The 14,005-nt window shown below is 44.9% G+C and overlaps 1 long non-coding RNA gene across 3 annotated transcripts in view; it reads left to right on the forward strand.

Annotated features, from left to right (window-relative positions):
* LOC135058273 (uncharacterized) overlaps window positions 1-14,005 on the forward strand; it is a 106,815-nt gene that overhangs the window by 65,133 nt on the left and 27,677 nt on the right. Inside the window, exon 1 of one of the 3 annotated variants that reach the window (XR_010244720.1) lies at window positions 3,623-3,903. The exons of the other annotated variants lie outside the window; for them this stretch is intronic. This is a non-coding gene — a long non-coding RNA (uncharacterized LOC135058273). Of the gene's footprint in view, window positions 1-3,622; window positions 3,904-14,005 lie in introns of those variants that run through there. 3 annotated transcript variants of the gene reach the window in all.

The following is a 14,005-nucleotide window of genomic DNA, read 5'->3' on the forward strand; positions in this document are numbered from 1 at the left end:
TACTTCCAGTAAGCAATTGACTGTTCAACAGTCCTTTGCGAGGAAGATGAAATATCACAGCAGTCATCCTACTGCAAAGCGGATAACTGAGGCCTTGGCATCCTGGGTGGTGAGAAACGTGGTTCCGGTATCCATCATTACTGCAGAGCCAACTAGAGACTTGTTGGAGGTACTGTGTCCCCGGTACCAAATACCATCTAGGTTCCATTTCTCTAGGCAGGCGATACCGAAAATGTACACAGACCTCAGAAAAAGAGTCACCAGTGTCCTAAAAAATGCAGCTGTACCCAATGTCCACTTAACCACGGACATGTGGACAAGTGGAGCAGGGCAGGGTCAGGACTATATGACTGTGACAGCCCACTGGGTAGATGTATGGACTCCCGCCGCAAGAACAGCAGCGGCGGCACCAGTAGCAGCATCTCGCAAACGCCAACTCTTTCCTAGGCAGGCTACGCTTTGTATCACCGCTTTCCAGAATACGCACACAGCTGAAAACCTCTTACGGCAACTGAGGAAGATCATCGCGGAATGGCTTACCCCAATTGGACTCTCCTGTGGATTTGTGGCATCGGACAACGCCAGCAATATTGTGTGTGCATTAAATCTGGGCCAATTCCAGCACGTCCCATGTTTTGCACATACCTTGAATTTGGTGGTGCAGAATTTTTTAAAAAACGACAGGGGCGTGCAAGAGATGCTGTCGGTGGCCAGAAGAATTGCGGGACACTTTCGGTGTACAGGCACCACGTACAGAAAACTGGAGCACCACCAAAAACTACTGAACCTGCCCTGCCATCATCTGAAGCAAGAAGTGGTAACGAGGTGGAATTCAACCCTCTATATGCTTCAGAGGTTGGAGGAGCAGCAAAAGGCCATTCAAGCCTATACAATTGAGCACGATATAGTAGGTGGAATGCACCTGTCTCAAGTGCAGTGGAGAATGATTTCAACGTTGTGCAAGGTTCTGATGCCCTTTGAACTTGCCACATGTGAAGTCAGTTCAGACACTGCCAGCCTGAGTCAGGTCATTCCCCTCATCAGGCTTTTGCAGAAGAAGCTGGAGGCATTGAAGGAGGAGCTAACACGGAGCGATTCCGCTAGGCATGTGGGACTTGTGGATGGAGCCCTTAATTCGCTTAACAAGGATTCACGGGTGGTCAATCTGTTGAAATCAGAGCACTACATTTTGGCCACCGTGCTCGATCCTAGATTTAAAGCCTACCTTGGATCTCTCTTTCCGGCAGACACAGGTCTGCTGGGGTTGAAAGACCTGCTGGTGACAAAATTGTCAAGTCAAGCGGAACGCGACCTGTCAACATCTCCTCCTTCACATTCTCCCGCAACTGGGGGTGCGAGGAAAAGGCTCAGAATTCCGAGCCCACCCGCTGGCGGTGATGCAGGGCAGTCTGGAGCGACTGCTGATGCTGACATCTGGTCCGGACTGAAGGACCTGACAACGATTACGGACATGTCGTCTACTGTCACTGCATATGATTCTCTCAACATTGATAGAATGGTGGAGGATTATATGAGTGACCGCATCCAAGTAGGCACGTCACACAGTCCGTACTTATACTGGCAGGAAAAAGAGGCAATTTGGAGGCCCTTGCACAAACTGGCTTTATTCTACCTAAGTTGCCCTCCCACAAGTGTGTACTCCGAAAGAGTGTTTAGTGCCGCCGCTCACCTTGTCAGCAATCGGCGTACGAGGTTACATCCAGAAAATGTGGAGAAGATGATGTTCATTAAAATGAATTATAATCAATTCCTCCGCGGAGACATTGACCAGCAGCAATTGCCTCCACAAAGTACACAGGGAGCTGAGATGGTGGATTCCAGTGGGGACGAATTGATAATCTGTGAGGAGGGGGATGTACACGGTGATATATCGGAGGGTGAAGATGAGGTGGACATCTTGCCTCTGTAGAGCCAGTTTGTGCAAGGAGAGATTAATTGCTTCTTTTTTGGGGGGGGTCCAAACCAACCCGTCATATCAGTCACAGTCGTGTGGCAGACCCTGTCACTGAAATGATGGGTTGGTTAAAGTGTGCATGTCCTGTTTTGTTTATACAACATAAGGGTGGGTGGGAGGGCCCAAGGATAATTCCATCTTGCACCTCTTTTTTCTTTTCTTTTTCTTTGCATCATGTGCTGATTGGGGAGGGTTTTTTGGAAGGGACATCCTGCGTGACACTGCAGTGCCACTCCTAGATGGGCCCGGTGTTTGTGTCGGCCACTAGGGTCGCTAATCTTACTCACACAGCTACCTCATTGCGCCTCTTTTTTTCTTTGCGTCATGTGCTGTTTGGGGAGGGTTTTTTGGAAGGGACATCCTGCGTGACACTGCAGTGCCACTCCTAGATGGGCCCGGTGTTTGTGTCGGCCACTAGGGTCGCTAATCTTACTCACACAGCTACCTCATTGCGCCTCTTTTTTTCTTTGCGTCATGTGCTGTTTGGGGAGGGTTTTTTGGAAGGGCCATCCTGCGTGACACTGCAGTGCCACTCCTAGATGGGCCCGGTGTTTGTGTCGGCCACTAGGGTCGCTAATCTTACTCACACAGCTACCTCATTGCGCCTCTTTTTTTCTTTGCGTCATGTGCTGTTTGGGGAGGGTTTTTTGGAAGGGACATCCTGCGTGACACTGCAGTGCCACTCCTAGATGGGCCCGGTGTTTGTGTCGGCCACTAGGGTCGCTAATCTTACTCACACAGTCAGCTACCTCATTGCGCCTCTTTTTTTCTTTGCGTCATGTGCTGTTTGGGGAGGGTTTTTTGGAAGGGCCATCCTGCGTGACACTGCAGTGCCACTCCTAGATGGGCCCGGTGTTTGTGTCGGCCACTAGGGTCGCTAATCTTACTCACACAGCTACCTCATTGCGCCTCTTTTTTTCTTTGCGTCATGTGCTGTTTGGGGAGGGTTTTTTGGAAGGGACATCCTGCGTGACACTGCAGTGCCACTCCTAGATGGGCCCGGTGTTTGTGTCGGCCACTAGGGTCGCTAATCTTACTCACACAGCTACCTCATTGCGCCTCTTTTTTTCTTTGCGTCATGTGCTGTTTGGGGAGGGTTTTTTGGAAGGGACATCCTGCGTGACACTGCAGTGCCACTCCTAGATGGGCCCGGTGTTTGTGTCGGCCACTAGGGTCGCTTATCTTACTCACACAGCGACCTCGGTGCAAATTTTAGGACTAAAAATAATATTGTGAGGTGTGAGGTATTCAGAATAGACTGAAAATGAGTGTAAATTATGGTTTTTGAGGTTAATAATACTTTGGGATCAAAATGACCCCCAAATTCTATGATTTAAGCTGTTTTTTAGTGTTTTTGGAAAAAAACACCCGAATCCAAAACACACCCGAATCCGACAAAAATAATTCGGTGAGGTTTTGCCAAAACGCGTTCGAACCCAAAACACGGCCGCGGAACCGAACCCAAAACCAAAACACAAAACCCGAAAAATTTCAGGCGCTCATCTCTACAAGAAAGATAATATTATGGACAAGTGTGGCCAAAAACATCAGATCAAACAATTCTTCAATTGCAGTTCTACCGATATCATATATTGTATAACCTGACCGTGTAATATTTACTATGTGGTCATGACTTCTAGGATGCTCAAGCAACGTGCCTTGGAACACATTGGGACAGTAAGGAATGTAATATCTGACTTAAAAAAGATGAAACAAATTACCACGGTGGCCAGGAATTTTCTAGATGTACTGTACATCAAAACTCAACAGATGACCTGCAAATCTTTGAAATTGAATGTATACACCTTAGGATAAGAGGAGGTGATATCAACAAGGAGCTTCTGAAGAAAGAAAGCGCATGGATATTCAAACTGGGTTCTCTCCCACCAAATGGCTGGAATGAGAGTATCAACTACCATCAGGTTAAGGTATTGTTGTGGGTATTATTCGGTGTGCTGGTGGGATACCAAGGGGGAAAAAACACCTCCCCCCATGTTTGCTGTGACCCTTCCCCTTTTCTAGCACCTGATAAGTACTGTATCTCCAGATTGATTGAGCTGCTACCGCTGTTTGTTTGCTTGCATGTGTGAGAAGGCATTGAATGGGAGCAGCATTTGGAAGGCATGCTGGTCCTTGTAGTGCTAATGGGAGATCTTAGGGGTGGCTCTCAGGTAAGCTAGCTTTCAATCTGAATGGAGTTTTGTATGAGTCTTTATCATGGGGCCTTACTGTAGACAAATCACATGGCCCTATGTGGGCACTACTATTAGGTAGTGTAGGACTGCTGATATAAGAGAAGCCGTGATGCGGCTCAGCAGCTAACCATGTCTTTGCAAATTCATGTAACAAATATCTCTAAATTCTATTACCAGATAAGTTCAGGTATTGTTGCGGGTATTAGTCAGTGTGCTGGGGGGAAGGGAGATACCAGGGGAAAAAGCACCCCCCTCTCTGTCTGCTGTGACTCCTCATCTTTTCTAGCATCTGTTAAGTATCTCCAGAGTGATTGAGCTGCTATCACTGTTTCTTTGTCATATTGATAAATACTTCAATCACCAATAACTGTTAGTAAATAATCTCTTTTAACCTTCTTTTCCGTGCCTTGCTATACCACATCTCACATTAACTCACCTTTCTGTTAATTTCAATACTAGACACATCATTTTAATTAACACTTCACAACTTTTCATTTAAGCATCATCTCATTAACACCTTCACACTTTGGTACATTAACTTTTGACTTTCTTCTTGTTTTTATGTCAATCTTTATGTCATGCTATTGTCTCACTATTTTTCTCATCCTCACATTCTTCAAGAGATTTTGTTAACCTACTTACACTAAATGACAGCACCCAACACACACCTCTGTCTTTTATGTATTTTTCTATATTTTAGTAACCCCCCTTGCATCACAGTACCTTTAATAATGTTATTGTTTGACTATTACCAGATCAAAGATAATCACATTATCAGCCAGTGGGTCTCAGATATAATTGGAACAACTTTATCTATCTGTCTGTCTGTCTGTCTGTCTGTCTGTCTGTCTGTCTATCTATCTATCTATCTATCTATCTATCTATCTATCTATCCATCCTTCACTGTATCAGCTATATGTGTCCGCGGGTGGTACTGTCTACATGATACACCAGTCCTTCATTGGATTCTATTTGTTTTGCTTTTATTGTTCAGTAGTATCATTATCATTCTGATCTATCATCCTACCTTCCCATTGCCTCTAATTATAAATTATCCATTTGAATAAATCTACTTTACAGTATATTTATTTTTAATTTTCTGCAAGTGCTTAACCTCTGACTTCAACCCTCTGAGGAAACGAGCAGCGTTGTCGGTCGAGAAACGCGTCAGGGCTCAAAGGATCCAGGCACTCGTCAGTCCTACGAGTTTATCTATTTTATACCCTCAATCTCTGCCGGAATTGATTGACCAGCTCCGTAGCCACCTGCATTGGTCCCGCTTGCCATACGGGGACCGTGGCTTTCATTTGATTCATTCGGAATCTACAGTGCTCAAATCATCTGGAGCACCAGCGATCCTTTTTGGAGGCGGCAGTGAAAGAGATATCCTGCCTTACTGGTCCGGCAGGAGAACGGGAGGTCGAGCCGCTAGAAAGAGCGGCGCCCGGTTCATGGTCAGTACCGCTGGGACATCTGTAGAAGCGGTAAGCAATTCAGCTCCGGATACTAGTCACAGTGAGAGAGTGACAGACGGAGCTCATGCACTTTACTTCACTTAATTCCAGTATGATACCTTTACCAAACCGGTTCATCCAATAGCAAGAATACCACTACTATATAGAATAAAGGAAAACATTCATTTTGGAACTGTTTCTAAAGTGCTATATTTAAAAAAATGTGCATATCAAATTATCAGCCACTAATAATCACACCAGACTGATGGATCATTGGTTCTATTAAAGAACGTATACCGATTATTGCGTCATCTACTAGTGCACTAGTACTGTGGGACTATTACATATCATATGCCGAGTGTGGATTCTTTGTTGAATTGAATATATTATTAGCTCCAACTAATGTCACTTTTTAACTGATTGTGATTTAACATATTTTTATGAATAAATTTGTTCAAATGTATATGTAGTCTGCTTGCGCTCTCTTTTTTTCTTTTTTCTTCCAATTGTTCAGGGTGTGCTAATACCCTTTTCCCTTGAGAGCAGCAGGCAGCATTTTCAACTTAGGCTCAGTAGGGCGCTTTTTCTTTGTTTTTTCTCTAACTAACATAACTGTCATTACCGATCTACAGTCTTTGTAACATATATATTTTGCACTGAGTGTTCTCCAAAAATGGACACTTATTTATTAATAATATTATCCTTTATTTATATGGCGCCACAAGGGTTCCGCAGCGCCCAATTACAGAGTACATAAACAAATAAGCAAGCAGGAAAACAGCAACTTACAGTTGATGACAGTATAGGACAAGTACAGGGTAAATAAACAGTTACATCAGCAGATGACACTGGAATAAGTATCAGGTGGCAGAAGACTGCTGGATTTGGTGCAGTTGAAGATTATTAAAGTAAGAAAGGATAAGCACATGAGGGAAGAGGGCCCTGCTCGTGAGAGCTTACATTCTAAAGGGGAGGGGTAGACAGACAGGGGTTACACAGATGGGGTACATAGAGAGCGTAGAACAGAGGGTTAGGATGAGATTTGGCTGGGTTTGGTGAAGAACTGGGTCTTGAGAGCCCGTTTAAAGTTTTGTAGAGAGGTGGAGAGTCTGAGGGGGAAAGGTAAAGAATTCCAGAGAAAGGGAGCACCACATGAAAAATCTTGGAGGTAGGAGTGGGAGGAAGTAATCCGTAGGCAGGAGAGTCAGCGTGCATTAGCAGAGTGAAGAGGACGGGTGGGAGAGTAAAGGGAGATAAGGTCAGAGATGTAGATGGGAGAGGAGTGGGTGAGGGCTTTGTAAGTGAGTGTGAGAAGCTTGAAATGGATTCTGAAAGGGAAGGGAAGCCAGTGAAGGGCCTGTAGGAGAGGAGAGGTGGACGTAGTGCGTTTGGTGAGGAAAATGAGCAGGGCAGCAGCATTGAGGATAGATTGGAGTGGAGAGAGGTGTTTGTCAGGAATGCCAGTTAGGAGGAGATTACAGTAGACCAGTCTGGAGATGACCAGTGAGTAGATAAGAGTCTTAGTAGCATCCTTGGTCAGAAAGGGTCTGATACTGGAAATAGTTTTTAGATGAAAACGGCAGGTTTATTTCAAGCCCTATTAGCTAAACAATACATACTGTAACTATGTTAAACCTGACAATACGGCATTGTGTTCCTTTAAACGGGATGTCTATTTAGGCTTTGTTAATAATGCAGGGTTTGCTGTAACTCTGCTATATTTGATAATGTATAAAACGGCTATGACAGGATGAAACAAGTGTAAGGACTCTCAGTACCTGCTTTTATTGAAACTACTAGTAACCCAGTATCCTTTTTAGGTGTTTCTCTTCTCTTAATCACACGCTTTAACTTATAACTTAAGGCTCCTGGACCTGCCAATACATAATGCAGGACTCTGATAGGATGGGCACTACTTAATATACAGTGCCCGGGGCTTTCCCTCCGACAGGCCTTTCTTGTGAGCAAGCACTCAGATAGGGTGAAACGTACGTAGCATCATTTTTGGTATACCCATGGTGCACACACGGGTCCCAGCATCCGGCAACTTGAATTTATACACAGGATTGCACAACCAACTACGTACAGCTCTCCTCAACTAATCAGATATTCACAATTTTTTCAGTGCACTCTCATTTGGGTGCTGCACATATCTCCTGCAACAGTAGAAGTGCCACTGCTTTCTCCCACTCAGCTTCGGCCTGGAGACTCTCTCACCAGTCATTGGGCCTGATTCAGATCTAACCATAGATGTGCTAAATTTAGCACATCTACGATCAGTTTCACAGACATGCGGGGGGACACCCAGCACAGGTCTAGTTCACCCCGCATGTCAGGCCCTACCCCCTCCTCCCCCGCACAGGTACAAAAGCATCGCGCCACAACAATGCTTTTGCACCCATCAAGTAGGTCCCTGCCAGTGCAGCTCCTGTGCGCTGGCAGGCCGCTACTCGTTGCATGCCGAACCGCAGTGGCTGCGTGTGACGTCACAAAGCCGCTGCAGCCTGCCCCTCCAATGGTCCGGAAATGCTTCCGTTGTCCAGACCGCGCCCCACCAATTGCATTCTAATGCCTTTGGCACGCCCCTTCCTGCCCTACGACCGCCTCTGCCTGTCAATCAGGCAGAGGCGATCGCAGCCCTGAGATGCTGATAGCATCACACTGGGCTCCTGGGGTGCGCACACGCAGTGCTGCCGCTGTAGCGATGGAGTCTGAATTACCCCCTAAGTCTGTACCTATTACCTTCTTATTATACACATATGGTTGATACAACAATTATCTGGAGCTAAACTATGAAATATATTTTCAAATAACCTACTGTATGTGGGATGTATATAAGCTTGCATGTATTTATTTTCAGTATGGGGGTCATTCTGAGTTGATCGCTCGCTAGCTATTTTTTGCAGCGCTGCGAACAGATAGTCGCTGGGAGTGTATTTGCAAGTGTGCGAACGAATGTGCAGCCGAGCGGTACAAAAACAGATTGTGCAGTTTCTGAGTAGCTCAGAACTCAGCCGCTGCGATCACTTCCGCCTGTCCAAACCCGGAATTGACGTCAGACACCCGCCCTGCAAACGCTTGGACACGCCTGCATTTTTCCCAACAACTCCCTGAAAATGGTCAGTTGAAACTAGAGATGAGCGGGTTCGGTTCCTCGGAAACCGAACCCGCCCGAACTTCATGTTTTTTTACACGGGTCCGAGCGACTCGGATCTTCCCGCCTTGCTCGGTTAACCCGAGCGCGCCCGAACGTCATCATCCCGCTGTCGGATTCTCGCGAGGCTCGGATTCTATCGCGAGACTCGGATTCTATATAAGGAGCCGCGCGTCGCCGCCATTTTCACACGTTCATTGAGATTCATAGGGAGAGGACGTGGCTGGCGTCCTCTCCGTTTATAGAGAAGAGAAGAAGAGAGTGAGACTAGAGTAGAGAGAGACACGGTAGTAATTTTGGGGAGCATTAGGAGGAGTACTACTACTTGCTGAAGTGATAGTTAGATAGATAGTGTGACTGTATAATGTATATCTGACATGTGGGGGAGACACTGACAGTGGGGAGCAGTTAGAGTCTGAGAGCAGGACTCAGGAGTACTACATATAACGTACAGTGCACACTTTTGCTGCCAGAGTGCCACACTGCCATTGTGACCACACTGACCACCAGTATAATATATATTGTGATTGTCTGCTTAGGAGTACTACTTGCAAGTTGCTGATAGTGTGACCAGTGACCTGACCACCAGTTTAATAATCACCACCAGTTTAATATATATATATATATATATATATATATATATATATATATAATTGTATATAATATATATATAATATTGTATACCACCTACCCGTGTTTTTTTTTTTCTTTCTTCTTCTTTATACATACTACTATAGTAGCTTACTGTAGCAGTCTGCGGTGCTGCTGAGCTGACAGTGTCCAGCAGGTCCGTCATCAGTCATTACATAATAAATATATATACCTGTCCGGCTGCAGTACTAGTGATATTATATATATATATATATATATATATATATTAATTTCATCTCATTATCATCCAGTCTATATTAGCAGCAGACACAGTACGGTAGTCCACGGCTGTAGCTACCTCTGTGTCGGCAGTCGCTGGTCCATCCATAATTGTATACCACCTACCCATGTTTTTTTTTTTTTCTTTCTTCTTCTTTATACATACTACTATAGTAGCTTACTGTAGCAGTCTGCGGTGCTGCTGAGCTGACAGTGTCCAGCAGGTCCGTCATCAGTCATTACATAATAAATATATATACCTGTCCGGCTGCAGTACTAGTGATATTATATATATATATATATATATATATTAATTTCATCTCATTATCATCCAGTCTATATTAGCAGCAGACACAGTACGGTAGTCCACGGCTGTAGCTACCTCTGTGTCGGCAGTCGCTCGTCCATCCATAATTGTATACTAGTATCCATCCATCTCCATTGTTTACCTGAGGTGCCTTTTAGTTGTGCCTATTAAAATATGGAGAACAAAAATGTTGAGGTTCCAAAATTAGGGAAAGATCAAGATCCACTTCCACCTCGTGCTGAAGCTGCTGCCACTAGTCATGGCCGAGACGATGAAATGCCAGCAACGTCGTCTGCCAAGGCCGATGCCCAATGTCATAGTACAGAGCATGTAAAATCCAAAACACCAAATATCAGTAAAAAAAGGACTCCAAAATCTAAAATAAAATTGTCGGAGGAGAAGCGTAAACTTGCCAATATGCCATTTACCACACGGAGTGGCAAGGAATGGCTGAGGCCCTGGCCTATGTTCATGGCTAGTGGTTCAGCTTCACATGAGGATGGAAGCACTCAGCCTCTCGCTAGAAAACTGAAAAGACTCAAGCTGGCAAAAGCACCGCAAAGAACTGTGCGTTCTTCGAAATCCCAAATCTACAAGGAGAGTCCAATTGTGTCGGTTGCGATGCCTGACCTTCCCAACACTGGACGTGAAGAGCATGCGCCTTCCACCATTTGCACGCCCCCTGCAAGTGCTGGAAGGAGCACCCGCAGTCCAGTTCCTGATAGTCAGATTGAAGATGTCAGTGTTGAAGTACACCAGGATGAGGAGGATATGGGTGTTGCTGGCGCTGGGGAGGAAATTGACCTGGAGGATTCTGATGGTGAGGTGGTTTGTTTAAGTCAGGCACCCGGGGAGACACCTGTTGTCCGTGGGAGGAATAGGGCCATTGACATGCCTGGTCAAAATACAAAAAAAATCAGCTCTTCGGTGTGGAAGTATTTCACCAGAAATGCGGACAACATTTGTCAAGCCGTGTGTTGCCTTTGTCAAGCTGTAATAAGTAGGGGTAAGGACGTTAACCACCTCGGAACATCCTCCCTTATACGTCAACAAACTAATCCCCTCCTGCGCTATAAATATTATGATATGGCTCAGAGTTCAATGAAAAACAAATAAAAAAATTATTATATTATGTATATTTTTTATTATTTAATAATATTTCATGTAAATATATATGTAGAATACACTTCAGACCGGTCAAATAAAAATCATTTACAAATATCTTGCCTAACTATAGGAGGTGGATCTTAGATAAACTTCTGTGCACAGAATATAATAAAAAATATAAAAAAACGTTAATAGAAAATCAGTCCATATGTTGGATGAAAAATTACCAGCTAAATTCACACCCATGTAGTAGGTAGCATATTCATATGTTGTTATGTATTGGATATCATCAATACGTTACCACTTGGCAAAGAAGACAATGTTTGTGCAAGAGAACAGCTCCACGCTGGAGCCTTACGTGTAGCTTGCACCAATGGTTGTCATACGGGAAAATTCAATGACATAAGAGACGGTCTCGGGCTGCGGGAGCTATGATCTTTGGACCCGTATACCAGCTCAATTACACTCCTACAATAGACCTTCATTCAGCAGCATTTTCTGTGGAGGTAACGGAGAACGGGATATTACAACCGTGACTGAGGTGTCTGCATACGGCACTTGGAGACGTGGACTCACAGAGCCTGAAAGTCGGGTAAATTATCAGCATAGCAGGCGCCAGCGAAGCGCCGCTCCCGCAGCCCGAGACCGTCTCTTATGTCATTGAATTTTCCCGTATGACAACCATTGGTGCAAGCTACACGTAAGGCTCCAGCGTGGAGCTGTTCTCTTGCACAAACATTGTCTTCTTTGCCAAGTGGTAACGTATTGAGGATATCCAATACATAACAACATATGAATATGCTACCTACTACATGGGTGTGAATTTAGCTGGTAATTTTTCATCCAACATATGGACTGATTTTCTATTAACGTTTTTTTATATTTTTTATTATATTCTGTGCACAGAAGTTTATCTAAGATCCACCTCCTATAGTTAGGCAAGATATTTGTAAATGATTTTTATTTGACCGGTCTGAAGTGTATTCTACATATATATTTACATGAAATATTATTAAATAATAAAAAATATACATAATATAATAATTTATTTATTTGTTTTTCATTGAACTCTGAGCCATATCATAATATTTATAGCGCAGGAGGGGATTAGTTTGTTGTTCTAGTGTTACCGGGGACTGTAAAGTGCCGGTTCTTTTTGACTTGACTTACCCCAAGTCAAGCTTTCTCCTGCAGCTGGTTTATACACATATCGTAACATTATTTGTATAGGAAATTTAATACCAGCAATATAATCATCTAAATATGGTAATGATATATTAGCGCCTGGTTACAGTTTTTTTGTATTTTCCCTTATACGTCACCTGCAGCGCATTCATCATAAGTCAGTGACAAGTTCAAAAACTTTGGGCGACAGCGGAAGCAGTCCACTGACCAGTAAATCCCTTCCTCTTGTAACCAAGCTCACGCAAACCACCCCACCAACTCCCTCAGTGTCAATTTCCTCCTTCCCCAGGAATGCCAATAGTCCTGCAGGCCATGTCACTGGCAATTCTGACGAGTCCTCTCCTGCCTGGGATTCCTCCGATGCATCCTTGCGTGTAATGCCTACTGCTGCTGGCGCTGCTGTTGTTGCTGCTGGGAGTCGATGGTCATCCCAGAGGGGAAGTCGTAAGCCCACTTTTACTACTTCCACCAAGCAATTGACTGTCCAACAGTCCTTTGCGAGGAAGATGAAATATCACAGCAGTCATCCTGTTGCAAAGCGGATAACTGAGGCCTTGACAACTATGTTGGTGTTAGACGTGCGTCCGGTATCCGCCGTTAGTTCACAGGGAACTAGACAATTTCTTGAGGTAGTGTGCCCCCATTACCAAATACCATCTAGGTTCCACTTCTCTAGGCAGGCGATACCGAGAATGTACACGGACGTCAGAAAAAGACTCACCAGTGTCCTAAAAAATGCAGTTGTACCCAATGTCCACTTAACCACGGACATGTGGACAAGTGGAGCAGGGCAGGGTCAGGACTATATGACTGTGACAGCCCACTGGGTAGATGTATGGACGCCCGCCGCAAGAACAGCAGCGGCGGCACCAGTAGCAGCATCTCGCAAACGCCAACTCTTTCCTAGGCAGGCTACGCTTTGTATCACCGGTTTCCAGAATACGCACACAGCTGAAAACCTCTTACGGCAACTGAGGAAGGTCATCGCGGAATGGCTTACCCCAATTGGACTCTCCTGTGGATTTGTGGCATCGGACAACGCCAGCAATATTGTGTGTGCATTAAATATGGGCAAATTCCAGCACGTCCCATGTTTTGCACATACCTTGAATTTGGTGGTGCAGAATTATTTAAAAAACGACAGGGGCGTGCAAGAGATGCTGTCGGTGGCCAGAAGAATTGCGGGACACTTTCGGAGGACAGGCACCACGTACAGAAGACTGGAGCACCACCAAAAACGCCTGAACCTGCCCTGCCATCATCTGAAGCAAGAAGTGGTAACGAAGTGGAATTCAACCCTATAGATGCTTCAGAGGTTGGAGGAGCAGCAAAAGGCCATTCAAGCCTATACAATTGAGCACGATATAGGAGGTGGAATGTACCTGTCTCAAGCGCAGTGGAGAATGATTTCAACGTTGTGCAAGGTTCTGCAACCTTTTGAACTTGCCACACGTGAAGTCAGTTCAGACACTGCCAGCCTGAGTCAGGTCATTCCCCTCATCAGGCTTTTGCAGAAGAAGCTGGAGGCATTGAAGGAGGAGCTAAAAGGGAGCGATTCCGCTAGGCATGTGGGACTTGTGGATGGAGCCCTTAATTAGCTTAACAAGGATTCACGGGTGGTCAATCTGTTGAAATCAGAGCACTACATTTTGGCCACCGTGCTCGATCCTAGATTTAAAACCTACCTTGGATCTCTCTTTCCGGCAGACACAAGTCTGCTGGGGTTCAAAGACCTGCTGGTGACAAAATTGTCAAGTC

The sequence above is a fragment of the Pseudophryne corroboree genome, chromosome 3 (assembly GCF_028390025.1).
Source record: "Pseudophryne corroboree isolate aPseCor3 chromosome 3, aPseCor3.hap2, whole genome shotgun sequence".
Taxonomy (NCBI): Eukaryota; Metazoa; Chordata; class Amphibia; order Anura; family Myobatrachidae; genus Pseudophryne; species Pseudophryne corroboree.